The sequence below is a fragment of the Anomaloglossus baeobatrachus genome, chromosome 1 (assembly GCF_048569485.1).
Source record: "Anomaloglossus baeobatrachus isolate aAnoBae1 chromosome 1, aAnoBae1.hap1, whole genome shotgun sequence".
NCBI classification, from domain to species: Eukaryota; Metazoa; Chordata; class Amphibia; order Anura; family Aromobatidae; genus Anomaloglossus; species Anomaloglossus baeobatrachus.
Window position 1 is genome coordinate 179,751,539 of NC_134353.1, and position 14,405 is coordinate 179,765,943.

A 14,405-nucleotide genomic window follows, 5' to 3' on the forward strand; every position below is an offset into this window, starting at 1 on the left:
GCGGATGGAGCACGTTTGGGAGTGCGCAGCATGGCGGATGGAGCACGTTTGGGAGTGCGCAGCATGGCGGATGGAGCACGTTTGGGAGTGCGCAGCATGGCGGATGGAGCACGTTTGGGAGTGCGCAGCATGGCGGATGGAGCACGTTTGGGAGGGCGCAGCATGGCGGATGGAGCACGTTTGGGAGGGCGCAGCATGGCGGATGGAGCACGTTTGGGAGGGCGCAGCATGGCGGATGGAGCACGTTTGGGAGGGCGCAGCATGGCGGATGGAGCACGTTTGGGAGGGCGCAGCATGGCGGATGGACCACGTTTGGGAGTGCGCAGCATGGCGGATGGACCACGTTTGGGAGTGCGCAGTATGGCGGATGGACCACGTTTGGGAGTGCGCAGCATGGCGGATGGACCACGTTTGGGAGTGCGCAGCATGGCGGATGGACCACGTTTGGGAGTGCGCAGCATGGCGGATGGACCACGTTTGGGAGTGCGCAGCATGGCGGATGGACCACGTTTGGGAGTGCGCAGCATGGCGGATGGACCACGTTTGGGAGTGCGCAGCATGGCGGATGGACCACGTTTGGGAGTGCGCAGCATGGCGGATGGACCACGTTTGGGAGTGCGCAGCATGGCGGATGGACCACGTTTGGGAGTGCGCAGCATGGCGGATGGACCACGTTTGGGAGTGCGCAGCATGGCGGATGGAGCACGTTTGGGAGTGCGCATCATGGCGGATGGAGCACGTTTGGGAGTGCGCAGCATGGCGGATGGAGCACGTTTGGGAGTGCGCAGCATGGCGGATGGAGCACGATGGGGGGTGCGCAGCATGGGGGATGGAGCACGATGGGAGGTGCACACCTCCCCCCAACACACACAACACACCACACACACACACTGGGAACCACAAACACCGCCCTACACAGACACCCACACACACAGACAACGCTGCACACACACACAACATCCAACACACAAACACCGCGGCATACATAAATATATGCACATACCGCACAACACACACACACACACATTGCACAAAACATACCTCCCCAAAAACACACCACACCCACACAAACCGCGCAACACACACACACACACACAACGCTACAGACACACAGTGCTCCACAAACAACGCAACACACATACAACACCGCTCTCACCCCCGCCACACCCAGACAACACCCAGAACATGTACAGTGCCCTACACAAACACTTGGTAACTACACACAACAACATCTATATCTAATCTATCTATCACAAAAATCATACATTAACTACACAATACGTAAATTCTAGAATACCCGATGCGTAGAATCGGGCCACCTTCTAGTATATATATATATATATATATATATATATATATATTATATATATATACATATATATACATACACACATACATACATACATACATACATACATACACACACATACACTGTATATATATATTTCTTTTTTTTATTTATTTATTTTGAAGACCGGCTGTCCGCAAAAAAAGAAAAAAAAGTCCGTCTTGACCTGTGTAGTGAATCATACGTACCAATGCATGGCTATAGCCCCGAAAAGATATACGCTCCATATTTTATTGTTTGTTGGATAATGAAAGCTTACATTTTATTTTCTTGTTTTCATGCCAGAAAAAACAGATGCAATAAAAGGATTGTAAAATTGGACACGGAAGACCAAAAATGGATCAGACATACTGAAACAAAAAACCCCATCTGGACATTTTTCATATTAAGAGAAAAAAAAATTATGTGAGAAATCGGCTTTTGTTTGTGTCTGGCCACAAGACAGCGTGGCTGGAGGCTGATGTGGCTGGTGAGGTGTGTGGAGGAGGCTGGCCAATTGTGGGGCAGCCCCGTTCTGTCTACACCTCAGCCATGGTGCAGGCTCACGGTGTACCTCATAAAATGAGCAGCTTTATCTACCAGGTGTGTGTAGCCACAGCCTCACATGGACCCAACCAGGACTGAGGTCACGGTGCCCTGTCCACATATGACATTGTGGCTATGACTGGCACTTGGTAGAACCTAGCTACAGATTCTGCATTGGGGCTCAGACACATTGACTTACACCTTATGCAAGATCTGATATAGAGCAACTTGAAAAAAATGTTAACATATAGGTGTGAAAAAAATTGTGCAGATTGCATAAAACAGGAGTATTTAGTTACACTTATATAGTGCTATTAATTCCACAGCACTTTACAGATGTGATCATCACTGTCCCCATTGGGGCTCACTTTCTACATTCTGTATCTGTATGTCTTTGGAGTGTGGGAGGAAACCCACGCAAACACGGGAAGAACATACAAACTACTTGCAGATGTTGTTCTTAGTGGGATTTAAACACAGGACCCCAATGCTACAAAGCAACAGTGCTAAGCACTGAGCCACCGTGCCATAGTGCCAAGCACTGAGCCACCGTGCCATAGTGCCAAGCACTGAGCCACCGTGCCATAGTGCCAAGCACTGAGCCACCGTGCCATAGTGCTAAGCACTGAGCCACCGTGCCATAGTGCTAAGCACTGAGCCACCGTGCCATAGTGCTAAGCACTGAGCCACCGTGCCATAGTGCTAAGCACTGAGCCACCGTGCCATAGTGCTAAGCACTGAGCCACCGTGCCATAGTGCTAAGCACTGAGCCACCGTGCCATAGTGCTAAGCACTGAGCCACCGTGCCATAGTGCTAAGCACTGAGCCACCGTGCCATAGTGCTAAGCACTGAGCCACCGTGCCATAGTGCTAAGCACTGAGCCACCGTGCTAAAGGGTGCTTTACACGCTGTGACATCGGTAGCGATCTCGTTAGCGATGTAACACGGCAGATCGTAGATACGATTTGCCGAGATCGCACATGTGACCGGCAAGAAAAATATGACCTACGTGCGATCTCGGCAAATCTTATCTGCGATCTGGTGTGTCATATCGCTAACAAGATCGCTAGCGATGTCGCAGCGTGTAAAGCACCCTTAAGCACTGAGCCACCGTGCCACAGTGCTAAGCACTCAGCCACCGTGCCACAGTGCTAAGCACTGAGCCAATATATATCACAGGTTAGAGCTCGCCCTAGAGAGCAGCATTACCATACTTACTGTACATATAATATTCACCATACACATAGATTTACTGTATATTAGCATATTCACTATGCATCTTATAGCACTGTACACATAAGCAGATTTACTACCGCATATAACCAGCTTTCACCTCAGATCAGCTGTAACTAGAAGCAGGAATAAATTCCTCAGCACGATCGGTGTCCGGGGGTCCCGGGTTCTTCTGACCCGAGCAGCGCTATCTGCCGGTTCCCTGTAGAGACACTAGATCCCCGCACGACTCCATGCATTCAGGACCATGGTAACAGGCGCAGCCGCAGTCAACTGTCGCACACTTATTGGACACAGCTAGTGCTTGTGTTTGCGTTCCAAGCCTCGTTTGCAGACACTGTTGGGGGAGCTTTCTTAGCATAGGTTAGTTGACTTTGGCAATATGCTGGTCTGTGGGTAATTGCTGGCGCCCCTCCAGGCTCACTGACAGCCATTCATGCGTGAAGCATACGATCATCACGGTGACAGAATCCACCTATATTACACACCCAGGGCCGGAAACATCCTGCTGCTTCAACGGCAAACTGTACATACACTGTAGTGATGTGTCGTTCGCGAACGAGCCGATTCTTTGAGCCGGCTCTTTGAAGTGAACGATATGAGCCGAATCATCAAAGTGAACGAGCCATAAAGAGCCGCTTTTTTTTTTTTTTTCTCTGCTTCAGGGGGAAGCAGGAGATAAGGAGAAGAGTAAAGTAAACACAAGCTCTGGGCAGGAGCTGACACTTAAAGCTATACACACATAGTGGTTCTTCCTTAGTTCAGTGGGCACAATTGAGTATCAGGGAATGATGTGTTAGGGTTAAGTTTTCTGACCTCGACTGGCACATATGGTAATGTGTAGGAGGAGAGGGGCTCAGCTTGTTTGCTGATAACAATGGACCCCTGACATGTTCATTTAAACCTGTAAGGTTTTCTTTCTGGCATAAAAGAGAGAAAATTATTGATAATAAGCCATGTCTCCATTCCTTCAATGTTTAGTGGAAGCTGCTGTGTGTGTGTGAGAGAGTGTGTGTGTGTATATGTGTGAGTGTCTGTGTGTGTGTGAGAGTGTGTGTGTATGAGTGTGTGTGTGCGCATGTGTGTGTGTGCGTGTGTGTGTGTGTGTGTGTGTGTGTGTGTGTGTGTGCGCGTGCGTGCGTGCGTGCGTGCGTGCGTGTGTGTGTGTGTGTGTCTGTGCATGTGTGTGTGTATTTTTTTTTGTGACCACAATTGATATTTTTTTACTAGTTTGGTGACTACATACAACATATTCATTAGCCTCTATATGCATGTGTCTGTGGCGTTGCGGTGTCACAATTCTCGCAGTTAAGACTTTTTTTCTATTTCTGTTAACAAATCCTGGCATTTTTAGATGTAAATAGATCTGACATCTGCACACATCTATAAAACACTTTTTTTTGTATCGCTTCCTAATTATCAGTGGCGTAACTAGAGTCTGGTGAGCCACAGTGTGAAATGTAGACCTGGGCACTCCCCCACCTGTCACACTCCGTGCGCACACATGTTAGTCAGATCATATGTATGGGCCCCGTGTATATATGTCCCTTATCCTGGTATATATGGTGTTCCCCTCCCACCACCATAGTCATCCAATTATTATAACGCATCCCCATATATCACAATGCACCCTCATAGTCATTTATATATTATAATGCATCCCATAGTCCCCCATAGTCATCCAATTATAATAATGCACCCCCATTATCCTCCATATAGTATAATACTGCCTCACAGCCCTCCATATAGTATAATGCAGCCTCACAGCCTTCCACATAGCATAATGCAGCCTCACAACTCACCATAGACTATAATGCACCCCCCTCCTCCCCCATAATCCTCTGGCGAGCGTGTACTCATTAAAAAATAAATCTGTACTTACCTCTCCTGGTTTCCCCGCAGCCTAATGTGACTCACGATATCGCCACAGCGATGTCACTGTGGCGATATCGTGAGTGCATCGCCACGTGTGACCCGGCAAAATCGCCCCACAATTTATCGCTGGTCACAGTCGCGAAGTTTTCGGTCCGGACCGAAAACCACGCAACTGCAATCTAGCGACATCGCTGCATGTGACACCTTCACACCAGCGACTTCAAGAGCTGCACTATAGCTCCTGGAGACACTGGTGTGATGCTATGGCATCACACAGCGACATTGCAGGAGAAGTCGCAGGTGAGATCGTCACATATGACATCTCACCCGTGACGTTGATGCGGTGGGCGGGGTCACATGGTCATCAGCGACGTTGCCCACCACATTGACATGTGTGACAGGGCCCTTACTTTAATTCAGAGATGGGAAACTTCAGGTCTTGAGTGCCACACACAGTGTAGATGATTCAATTATCAACTGTGCAATACTAAAGACCCCGTCAGACAGGGAGGTATCACTGGCGATGTTGCTGCAACTTAGTAGGCATGGTCAAGTTACAATGACATCGCCAGTGTGTCGCCTCGTGTGACAGGGCAATATCCCGCTGCCACCGCTCATCTCCTGAATTCGGAGGTTGCCTAGCACTGCTGGGAAACCTGGCGATGAGGAGCAGGCGATCTGAACACATTGCCGCGTGTGACGCAGCAATAGTGTTCTAACACATGACGGGAGCCATACAAAGTATAGCTCCCTGCCTCGCCTGGACTACAGGCATGTTCAGAGGCGATCCTCCACCAGTGTGACAGTACCATAAGGAAATCCTGAACACATGACCTGCACCCTCCAGACCTGGAGGTCCTCACCTCTGCTTTAGTTGATCAATGTGTGATTGCTGTAGGGCCGCACCCGACACCTCGGATGATCAGCTCTTCTTAATGTTGGCCAGATTTGCCGTTATGAAGGTGCTCCATCTTGTATGTAGTGACAGCGGCTAGATACCGCACATCCGCCCTCCAGCCATCACACATTGATTACCTATAGTAAGGCCAGACCATCAATGTTAGTCAGGACAACCTCTATACATTTGTTTGATGTGCAATACTACCTCAATGACATTTATTGTCACTTAACTGTTAAAAAAGTTGGTATGTAACTAGTGTTGCATTGCCATATTGTGTTCCACTTGCTGGGACTTGTAGTGCTGTGCACCACCAGCAGAAGTTGGACCCATGCTATGTTAGCATTTAAACATTTCTGTTCCAGGTTGTGTTGTAATAAACTGATTTTGCTATTCAGTATCCTATGCTTCCATATGTTGGTGTGCGTACAGTATGTGTGTACAATGTGTGTATGTATGTGTGTCCTTTGTGTTCAGTATGTACAGTGTGTGTGTACAATGTGTGTATGTATGTGTGTCCTTTGTGTTCAGTATGTACAGTGTGTGTGTACAATGTGTGTATGTATGTGTCCTTTGTGTTCAGTATGTACAGTGTGTGTGTACAATGTGTGTATGTATGTGTGTCCTTTGTGTTCAGTATGTACAGTATGTGTGTACAATGTGTGTATGTATGTGTGTCCTTTGTGTTCAGTATGTACAGTATGTGTGTACAATGTGTGTATGTATGTGTGTCCTTTGTGTTTAGTATGTACAGTGTGTGTGTACAATGTGTGTATGTATGTGTGTCCTTTGTGTTCAGTATGTACAGTGTGTGTGTACAATGTGTGTATGTATGTGTGTCCTTTGTGTTCAGTATGTACAGTGTGTGTACAATGTGTGTATGTATGTGTGTCCTTTGTGTGTACAATGTGTGTATGTATGTGTGTCCTTTGTGTTCAGTATGTACAGTATGTGTGTACAATGTGTGTGTATGTGTGTCCTTTGTGTTCAGTATGTACAGTATGTGTGTACAATGTGTGTATGTATGTGTGTCCTTTGTGTTCAGTATGTACAGTGTGTGTGTACAATGTGTGTATGTATGTGTCCTTTGTGTTCAGTATGTACAGTATGTGTGTACAATGTGTGTGTATGTGTGTCCTTTGTGTTCAGTATGTACAGTATGTGTGTACAATGTGTGTATGTATGTGTGTCCTTTGTGTTCAGTATGTACAGTATGTGTACAATGTGTGTATGTATGTGTGTCCTTTGTGTTCAGTATGTACAGTATGTGTGTACAATGTGTGTATGTATGTGTGTCCTTTGTGTTCAGTATGTACAGTATGTGTGTACAATGTGTGTATGTATGTGTGTCCTTTGTGTTCAGTATGTACAGTATGTGTGTACAATGTGTGTATGTATGTGTGTCCTTTGTGTTCAGTATGTACAGTATGTGTGTACAATGTGTGTGTATGTGTGTCCTTTGTGTTCAGTATGTACAGTATGTGTGTACAATGTGTGTATGTATGTGTGTCCTTTGTGTTCAGTATGTACAGTATGTGTGTACAATGTGTGTATGTATGTGTGTCCTTTGTGTTCAGTATGTACAGTATGTGTGTACAATGTGTGTATGTATGTGTGTCCTTTGTGTTCAGTATGTACAGTATGTGTGTACAATGTGTGTATGTATGTGTGTCCTTTGTGTTCAGTATGTACAGTATGTGTGTACAATGTGTGTATGTATGTGTGTCCTTTGTGTTCAGTATGTACAGTATGTGTGTACAATGTGTGTATGTATGTGTGTCCTTTGTGTTCAGTATGTACAGTATGTGTGTACAATGTGTGTATGTATGTGTGTCCTTTGTGTTCAGTATGTACAGTGTGTGTGTGTTGCACATATAGTGACAGGCAGCACAGTAACTGCAACTCGCCTTTATTTTCAGGAATTATAATCTTTTGTAGGAGCGACACATATCAGAGCACTGACTAATGTAGAAAGGACATGTACAAAAAACACAACATAAAAGAGGAGCGAGGGCCCTGTCCAGAAGAGCTGACAATCTGAGGAAACGGAAACAATAATGCTAAAAACTGTTTTTACTGCTTCACTAGATACATACAAGGGTGTAGAATGAGGTTCCCAATGTACAGGTGAGGTTCTGTATCATCACAAGGTGGAGCAGAGGGGTTTTTTTTTAAAAAAGAGCCGTTTTTTTGAGCCGAAAGAGCCGATTCTTTTTGGTGAGCCGAGCCGAATGAGCCGGCTCATCAAAAAGAGCCGGACTGCCCATCACTAATACACTGACTGCAGGGAAACTATAGGCTCCTCCCACACAAGAGTGTGTCACATGGGCGTGACGTCAGCAGAGGTCCTTGGCCACTGGGATTTAGACGCTCCCCTCGCAGTCGCTGCACTGTCTGCGGTGAGGACGGTACGTGCCGCTGTGTGTATAGCGGAGCAGGGCGCAGACCCCGCTGCTGAGTGAGTGTGGCCGTGGCTTCCTCAGTCCCGTGTGTTGCTGACCCCGGCTCAGTGTGTAATGTAGATTGCACGGATCACTCTGCCCTTCCAGCCACAGTCGGGATCAGGGGAGTTTTGGACTGAAGAATTTCTGCACCATCCCCACCTCTTGTCTGCAGGCTGCAACCTTGTGCATTATTTTATCTTATGGTGACAGAAATGCAGCTTGTGGCCCCAAAAACGCATAAACGAACACATGCGTTTTGTTGGGATTTTTTTGCTTTTTTTTTTTTTTAATGTAGTTTTTAGAGGAGAAACTCTGAGTCAATGGGGGATTGATGCCCGGTATCTGGCCAGATGCCGGTCTACACATAAAGTCTATGGGGACCAGAATCCGGCGCAAAGGTGTAGGAACAAGCGCTTCATACTCACCGATTCTCAGGGGCGACTGTCACACTGCTCCAGCTGCTGCTCATTACCTTCATTGAATATGCACTGCTTCCCCCGCCCACTGGTGTCTGTGATTGGTTGCAGTCAGACGTGCCCCCACGCTGAGTGAGGCTTCCAATCTATTTTCTACAGTAAAATAAGTAAATAAAAAATTGGTGTAGGGTCCCCCTATATTATAATACCCAGCACAGGTTAAGCCCAACAGCTGGGGGCTGGTATGCTCAGGCTGGGGAGACCCATGGTTATTGGGCCACCCCCCAGCCTAAACATATCATCCTCCATTAAAGGGAACCTGTCAGCAGAAGTTTCGCAATTAAACTAAAAGATTCCCCTTCTGCAGCTCCTGGGCTGCATTCTATAGAAAGGTTCCTCTTGTTACTGTGCCCCCTTTGAGACCTCAATAAACACTTTATAAATTCTTACCTTTTTGTATGCAAATGTGTTTTTATGGTCACAGGGGCGGGCTGTATTTCATCCGTTATTTGCACCCCTGCCGCTGCACGCCGTCCCTCATTGCTCATTTACATACATGAGGACGCCGCCCTCATGTAACTGTGTGCTCCCGAGCGTGGCACTCTCGCGGGACTGTGCACAGTGTGACCGCTGGTGACGTGATTGCGCAGGCGCGAGATTATGGGCGTCGCAGTGATTGTCATCAGCAGTGTCATCAAGTACCCGCCCATAATCTCGTGCCTGCGCTTTTCCCTCTGCCTCCACCATTATGCGCAAGCGCGTCTCCTCTATTGATCGATGGTGTGCTCCTTCTCCCATCTATTTCCTGCTCCAGGGAAAGATGGGTAATAGGTAACGTGGTTCATATGGCCAGCGCTTGCGCATAACGGTGGAGGCAGAGGGAAAAGCGCGGGCACAAGATTATGGGCGGGTACTTGGATGGTGCTGCTGATGACAATCACAGCGCCGCCCATAATCTCGCACCTGCGCAATCACCTCACCAGCGTTCACGCTTTGCACAGTGCCCAGTCCCGCGAGAGTGCCACTGGGAATGCACGAGACCTCGGGAGCACACAGTTACATGAGGGGGCGTCCTCATGTATGTAAATGAGCAATGGGGGACGGCGTACAGCGGCAGGGGTGCGAATAACGAATGAAATACAGCCCGCCCCAGTGACCATAAAAACAAATTTGCATACAAAAAGGTAAGAATTTATAAAGTGTTTAGGTCTCAAAGGGGGGACAGTAGCAAGAGGAACCTTTCTAGAATGCAGCCCAGGAGCTGCAGAAGGGGAATCTTTTAGTTTCATAGTTTTTTAGTTTTTAAGGTTGAAGGGAGACTCTAAGTCTATCTAGTTCAACCCGTAGCCTAACATGTTGATCCAGAGGAAGGCAAAAAAACCCCAATGTGTCAAATAAGCTCCAATGGGGAAAAAAATTCCTTCCTGACTCCACATCCGGCAATCAGACTAGTTCCCTGGATCAACACCCTGTCATAAAATCTAATATACATAACTGGTAATATTATATTTTTCAATTAATGCGATCAGGCTCTGCTTAAATTTTACTTGTGAATCCCTCAATACAACATCATACGGCAGAGAGCTCCATAGTCTCACTGCTCGTACAGTAAAGAATCCTCATCTGTGATTATGATTAAACATTCTTTCCTCAAGACGTAGCGGATGCCCCCGTGTTCCAGTCGCAGGCCTAGGTGTAAAGAGATCTTTGGAAAGGTCTCTGTACTGTCCCCTCATATATTTATACATTGTGATTAGATCCCCCTAAGCCTTTGTTTTTCCTAACTAACTAACCCCAAGTTTAATAACCTGTCTTGGTATTGCAGCCCACCCATTCCTCTAATAATCTTGGTCGCTCTTCTATCTACCTGTAAGATTATGCTATTTATAACCTTCTATACTTTTGCTAACAAGAAATGCATCCATTCCTCTCTTAAATTCATTCAGTGAGTTGGCCATCACCACTTCCTCAGGAAGAGAGTTCCAGAGCCTCACTGCTCTTACCGTGAAGAACCCTCTTCTATGCTGATGTAGGAATTTTCTTTCCTCCAATCGAAAAGAATGCCCCCTTGTTCTTGTCATAGTCCTTGGTACAAACAGATCATGGGAGAGATCTCTATATGGCCCTCTGATATATTTGTACATATTTATTAGGTCTCCCCTAAGTCTTCTCTTTTCTAGAGTAAATAGACCTAATTTTGATAACCTTTCCGTGTATTGTAATGCACCCATTCCATTTATTATTTTAGTAGCCCGCCTCTGAACCCTTTCAAGTTCAGTAATGTCTTTCTTCAGCACCGGCGCCCAAAATTGCACACAATACTCCAAGTGTGGTCTGACTAGTGATTTGTACAGAGGGAGAATGATGTTTTCATCTCGTGCCCCCAGACCTCTTCTAATGCATCCCATCACCCTATTTGCTTTGGTGGCTGCTGCCTGACACTGGGCACTCCAATTTAGATTCTTATTCACTAAGATGCCTAAGTCTTTTTCCATGTCTGATTTCCCCAGCAGTTTCCCATTTAGTAAGTAATCGTAGCATCTGTTTCTCCTTCCCATGTGCATAACCTTACACTTATCTGTGTTAAACCTCATTTGCCATTTTTCAGCCCAATTCTCCAATTTACTCAAATCCATCTGTAGTTGCAAACTGTCCTCCTTTGTGTTAACTATCTTACATAGTTTTGTATCATCTGCAAATACTGATATTTTACTCTGTAAACCATCCACCAGATCATTAATAAATATATTAAATAGTAGGGGGCCCAATACAGACCCCTGTGGCACCCCACTAGTAACCCTGGCCCAATCTGAGTATGCACCATTAATAACCACTCTTTGTTTTCTACCACTAAGCCAGCTACCTACCCATCTACACACATTTTCCCCGAGCCCAAGCTTTCTCATTTTACTTAGCAGTCTTTTATGTGGGACAGTGTCAAATGCTTTACCGAAGTCGAGATAAATGACATCCAATGATTCTCCTCGGTCCATGTGAGAGCTTACATCCTCATAGAAGCTGATCAGGTTAGTTTGACAGGAGCGATCCTTCATAAATCCATGTTGATATGGAGTTAAACAGTTATTAACATTGAGACATTCCATAATAGTATCCCTTAAAAACCCTTCAAACATTTTACCCACAACAGATGTTAAGCTTACCGGCCTATAGTTTCCAGGTTCCCTTTTGCACCCTTTTTTGAATATTGGTACCACATTTGCTAGCCGCCAATCCAGTGGAACAGACCCAGTATCTATAGAGTCTTTAAATAAAAGGAATAGAGGCCTGTCTATCACATTACTTAACTCCCTTAATACCCGAGGGTGAATGCCATCAGGGCCTGGTGATTTGTCAATTTTAATGTTACTAAGTCGGTTCTGCACTTCTTCCTGGGTTAGGCAGGTCATACTTAATGGGGCATTTACATGATCACTCTGCATTTCCCCTGGCATATGCTTTTCCTGTGTGAACACAGTTGAGAAAAAAGTATTTAAAACATTTGCTTTTCCCACATCGCTTTCTATGATTTTACCCTCATTATTCTTTAAAGGGCCAACACCATCAATTTTAATCTTTTTTCTGTTTATATAATTAAAGAATAGTTTGGGATTTGTTTTGCTTTCCTTAGCAATGAGTCTCTCAGTTTCTACTTTTGCTAAATATATTTGTTTTTTACACATTTTATTTTTTTCTCTATATATTTTTAATGCTTCCTCGCTGCCTTCTTGTTTTAGCTTTTTAAATGCCTTTTTCTTATTATTCATTGCCCCTTTTACATCCTTATTTAGCCACATTGGTTTTCTCCTGTTCCTAGCCCTTTTATTTCTGTATGGTATGGCTAGCTCACAGTGGCTGTTTAATACCGATTTAAAAATTTCCCACTTATTTTCTGTGCTCCCATTTTTGAGGACATTGTCCCAATCAATTTGGCGAAGGTCTTCTCTAAGTTGATCAAACTTTGCTTTCCTGAAATTCAGCGTTTTTGTAACCCCCCTCCAAGGCACCTTACTGAAGGACAAGTGGAATTGTATTATATTGTGGTCACTATTCCCTAGGTGCCCATCCACTCGTACGTCTGTTATTCTATCTGGCCTGTTGCTTAAAATTAAGTCCAGAAGGGCTGCCCCTCTAGTTGGGCCCGGCACAAGTTGGGACAGATAATTATCCTTAGTTACTGACAGAAGCCGGTTTCCTTTCTGAGATACACAGGTTTCAGTTTCCCAGTCTATATCGGGGTAATTGAAGTCCCCCATAATAATCACCTCATTGTGATTTGCTGCTTTGTCTATTTGTTTCAATAATACATTTTCAGTAGTTTCTGTTATATTTGGTGGCTTATAACAAACCCCTATGAGGATTTTATTAGTTTTCCCTCCTTGTATCTCCACCCATAGAGACTCCACCTCTTCATTTCCCTCTTGAATATCTTCTCTTAGTCTGGGCTTTAAACTGGACTTTATATATAGACAGACTCCACCCCCTTTCCTTTTTTTACGATCCCTCCTAAACAATTCATATCCTTGCAGGTTAGCCGCCCAGTCATAACTGTCATCTAACCATGTCTCAGTTATTCCTACTATGTCGTATTTCTCCTCATACATTACCAGCTCCAGTTCCTCCATCTTATTGGTCAGGCTTCTTGCATTGGTCAGCATGCAGGAAAGAAGTTTTGCTCCCCTTTTCTCAGCTTCCTTCTTAGTACCCTGTCTTGGGTCCTCTTTACGGCATCTAGTATCCTTGATTAGTTTGTCCTTCTGCTGCATGTTCTTGTCTGCTGTTTTTTCTCCCATCCCCTCTTCTTCTAGTTTAAAGCCCTCCTGATGAGTGTGGCAAGCCTTCTGGCGAACGTGTGTTTCCCAGGTTTTGTGAGGTGTATCCCGTCTCTTGCGAGAAGTCCATCGTAGAGGTAATTCACTCCATGGTCCAAGAATCCAAATCCTTGCTGCCTGCACCACCGTCGTAGCCAGTTGTTCAAATCTAGTATCCTATTCCATCTTCTGACACCATGGCCATCGACTGGGAGGATTGATGAGAAAACAACCTGTACGTTCTGTTCCTTTATTTTCTTCCCCAGAATTTCAAAGTCTTCACAAATAGTTGGTAGATCATTTCTTGCCGTGTCGTTTGTTCCTACATGTATCAATAGGAACGGGTATTCGTCCTTGGATCCGAGGATAGTTGGTATCCTGTTGGCCACATCCTTGATTTTTGCTCCCGGGAGGCAGCATACTTCTCGTGCGGTTATGTTCGGCCTGCAGATAGTTGCCTCCGTGCCTCTTAGTAGTGAGTCGCCCATAACTACCACTCTTCTTTTCTTTCTGGATGCACTGCATTTTGCTCCTGAGTGTTTTTGAGTGTCTTTTGTTTCTGCTTTTGTTGACAAAGTAACTTCTTTTGATGATACTGTGTCTTCTCCTGTAGAGACGGTATCATCCTGAGCTGTGCCATTTTCGTTCTCCAGCATGAGGGCTTCATATTGGTTGCTAAGCTGTGTGGGTGGTGCCGACCACTTGATCCGCTGGCTTCTTTTGGTCACATGTGTCCACTTTTCAGCCTCTGTATGTGTTCTGAAGCTTTTCTCACTTTCCATATCCTGAATTGTTGCTTCTGCCTCGTCCAAGAAGTCCTCATGTTCTTTAATTAGCTTCAAAGTTGCTATTCTTTC

The 14,405-nt window shown here is 45.5% G+C and overlaps 2 protein-coding genes across 3 annotated transcripts in view; one reads left to right on the forward strand and one right to left on the reverse strand.

Annotated features, from left to right (window-relative positions):
- C1H19orf44 (chromosome 1 C19orf44 homolog) overlaps window positions 1–3,590 on the reverse strand; it is a 91,882-nt gene extending 88,292 nt beyond the window's left edge. Inside the window, exon 1 of the mRNA XM_075335078.1 lies at window positions 3,208–3,590. The gene's annotated coding sequence lies outside the window, so the exon portion shown is untranslated. The remainder of the gene's footprint in view (window positions 1–3,207) is intronic.
- Window positions 3,591–8,206: 4,616 nt separating this feature from the next.
- CBR4 (carbonyl reductase 4) overlaps window positions 8,207–14,405 on the forward strand; it is a 34,008-nt gene continuing 27,809 nt past the window's right edge. Inside the window, exon 1 of one of the 2 annotated variants that reach the window (XM_075335092.1) lies at window positions 8,207–8,288. The gene's annotated coding sequence lies outside the window, so the exon portion shown is untranslated. Of the gene's footprint in view, window positions 8,289–8,318; window positions 8,339–14,405 lie in introns of those variants that run through there. The other variant, XM_075335097.1, reaches the window with a different exon arrangement.